We start from the raw sequence: 3,441 nt of genomic DNA on the forward strand, positions 1-3,441 counted from the left end.
AGTACAATGCTCAACAGAGAGACAACACTGCTATTAATGTCTAATGCTGGATGTCTTAACTTACACTTACAACAATCATGCTATTCTTTTCTTCTGTTTTCATTTTTTTATATTTCCAGCATACGTCTCACGCAATATTTTAAAGAGTTAAAGAAACAAAGCATAAATGATTATGCATCATATCCAAATATAATAGTTTTGTAATATCTTTATAAGGTCATCATACAGAACGAAACCAATGGGATTGTAAGTGCACAATGTCTTGCACATTTGATGGATCACCACTAAACTCAACTAGTATCAGCAAGCTCTTATCAGCCTGGATCAAGGTCAGAGTTTCTGCTGCTGATTAGTAAGTACACTGGTCAAATCAGGGAGGCTGTATTAACTCACAAACAAAGTTTTTTTCTTCATAAACAGCACAAGAAAGTGGATCTCCTCTGCTACGCTGTTACAGTGTTGGAATAATCAAAACTGACACAGTGTGCCATGACTTTTAAGCAGAGTTGAGGAATACTTTTACCACGAGTGATGGTTAGATACTGAATACACTAAATCTCAAAAAATTTTGTTTTGTACTGTTTACTTCACTCGCGCTGTTCCTCACTGTTGTTGATGGTCATCATTTTTCTGTTAGAACAATGCTTATGCTTCATGAAGAAGTTTGCTCACATCCTTCAGTTCACTGCTGCCCCTGCAATAAATAACTTATTACCACAGTAATTTATCAGTCTACTCCTGCTTTAGCAGAGCTCAGTAACACTGAGATAAATAACTGATTATCACAGATAGATAATTTTTCCAGTCTACACATGTTTTAGTTGAGCCCACGAACAGAAACAGTAACATAGCAGAAATGTGTAAAGAAATCAATTGTTAAGTTGCTTTTTAGAATCAGTATAATGAATGCCTGTTTCATGCTTTCTGCTGGCAATATTGTATTCACATGAAGTTAATAAACAACCTTTGATGTTTCAAAATGGAACATGCGCTAAACATTCTTCCTGTATTTCTGTGTTTTAAAAAAACACTATCACATGTATTTGATTAACCTATGTACTATTTCCCTAAAAAAAAGTGTTGAAAAACTGTCAATATTTAAAAGAGAATTAGTGTCTGATCATTTATTCTCCACCAATATTATTTTAAATTCTCACCAAATCAATGAACAAATCAAATCACAAGCAGACCTGGGGTTTAGTAGAACATATTTGGGTTAGATAAAATGTAAATAAAGCATTTTAGACAAATTTCAAGGGTTAGGTTTTTTCTTGTGTAAACATTTGACAACAATATTAACTACCAGTTAACTATTGACAATATGATCTTATGGTAGCACAACTATGAACACTAGCACACAGCCAGCACAAAGACACAGTCAACAACACAGAACTTGATCTTATAGCCTACAATAATGAGGCCAGGCAATCAACCACTTCATGAAGCACAAGTACACCTAAGAGAAGCTAGCACTAGGTAAATGACAACACAAGGACGGTGTGGGTTAGTGAATAAAGGACACACCCCATATGCAAATAGAAACAGCACCCCACTACCAGAAATTGTGCAGTCAAAATTCCCTTATTTTCAAGGGTCAGCACAACCTAAGTGCAATGGCTGAGCCTTACCATGGGCAAACCACCCTTGTGATCATGGTATTACTCCTGTCATGTAAGTGTGAGTTGTCCGCTTCCTCTTGACCATTCTGAATGCAGGAAGACGGTAAAGGACAGAGTACTGGTGGAGTATGAGAATATAGCAGAAATAGCAGCTTATTGGGAGTCCTTCATTTTGTTACAACCTCTAGAGAGATCAAGGCAACAGTGTTTGCAGAACTTCACTTCTCTCCTGAGCTGCACTCATCTGTCCTTATAACAGATGCTCTGGCAAATGTAGGAGGAGTCTTTACATGCTTCAAAACTAGCAGCCAAATCTCTCCTCATTATCTGAACTAGAGCCACCATGATGTGTTTGTGCCCCTTGGCTGCATTTATGATAATATTTGGTAAGTGTAAAGTTGTATTTTGTTTTGTTTTTGGCTTGATGTGTCGGGTGTGGCATTGAAAAGTTAAGTTGAGTGGCAGTTCATTTTTTATACAACAGTGATGGAAACTTCTTGTCTTTTGTCATTGTTTATTTTGTTGCAGAGAACGGTTTTGCACAGTCAATAACATCACTGGAGAATCAAACACATGCTTCTAAAGATGAGACAGTTACTCTCTCCTGCAAGTATGGGGGTAATGTGAACAGTATGCAGTGGTATCGGCAGTATCCTGGATCCAGACCAGAATTTTTGCTGAGGATTTTTCCAGGGCAAGGACCTGGAACAGACTCTTCATTTCCATGACTCAAAGTGAGTGTGACTGAACAAAAAGTGAGTCTGGAGATCTCCTCTGCTGAAATATCAGACTCTGTACTCTACTACTGCGCCTTGCAGCCCACAGTGACAGGAAACCCAACTACACTGTACAAAAACGTTTCTTGTGATTGAAAATGTGAAAAATGTGTAGAAACAGTTTTTTCAAGGGGGGAGCTGTTTCACTTTTGCATGTTCACCTTCAACGTTCTCATCTTTCAAACTACAGTATAATGTCAGCCTGTTTTGGGACATTAAACATCATTTTGTACCCTACAGTAAACTGGAACCATCATTGGATGGAGAGAATAAATAACAGCGAAATTATATCAACATTTAGGTTTCATAGGTCTAATCACTGAATACATGTAAAAAAAAATCCCTGGAACTTTGTTTGGATAACAGATAAAGTTGCTGTATATAATTTCAATCCAATACACTTTTTGTAAAATTCAGCAAATGTTTTCTTATGCTTCACTTGCTCTCTGGTCTGTTTGCATGCTTGAATAAAGTCTGGTGTTTGTACTCAGCCCTGGTTTTGTAAATGAAAAGACCGAGCCACACAATACTATTCTAACTAATCAGCAAAAGTGGGCATTCATGCTCAGAATGCACTGAATGGGGAAGCAGGGGCGAACTGTGTATCTGGCACAAGCTAGGTGTTGAACTACATACATTGTCAAAAAACATGGCAGAGAATCAGTGCAAACATCAAGTTGTTATTCACAATGCTCTAATATTAATGTTCCCTATAATGGGACAGCATGTTGAAATTCTGGAGGTCAATTAGAGGTGTGAAGGTGTGGCTTGAGAGGAGGCACAGGTGGGAACACTGACGAACAGGCGGGCTGGGACAGACAGACAGATTAAGCACATGGTGAAACAAACAAAGGGACAGGCGTGTAAAGGACAGACAAGAACAGAGGCACATGCATGACAGTCTTTTGATACCTCTGCAAGGCTTTGTCCTTACAACAGTTACACTGACTAATGTAGGAGGAGTCTTTACTTAAGTGGCACCCAAATCTCTCCTCAGTATCTAAACACAGTCACCATGATATTCCTGTGCCCTGGCTTTGTTAATG

At 38.2% G+C, this 3,441-nt stretch overlaps 1 non-coding gene across 1 annotated transcript; it reads right to left on the reverse strand.

The window, feature by feature from the left end:
* Positions 1 to 1,513: 1,513 nt before the first annotated feature.
* Positions 1,514 to 1,679, reverse strand: LOC140563157 (U1 spliceosomal RNA). The gene has a single exon (XR_011980386.1). It is a non-coding gene; the product is annotated as a U1 spliceosomal RNA (small nuclear RNA).
* Between the last annotated feature and the right edge of the window lie 1,762 nt (positions 1,680 to 3,441).

Source organism: Salminus brasiliensis, chromosome 9 (assembly GCF_030463535.1).
Source record: "Salminus brasiliensis chromosome 9, fSalBra1.hap2, whole genome shotgun sequence".
Taxonomy (NCBI): Eukaryota; Metazoa; Chordata; class Actinopteri; order Characiformes; family Bryconidae; genus Salminus; species Salminus brasiliensis.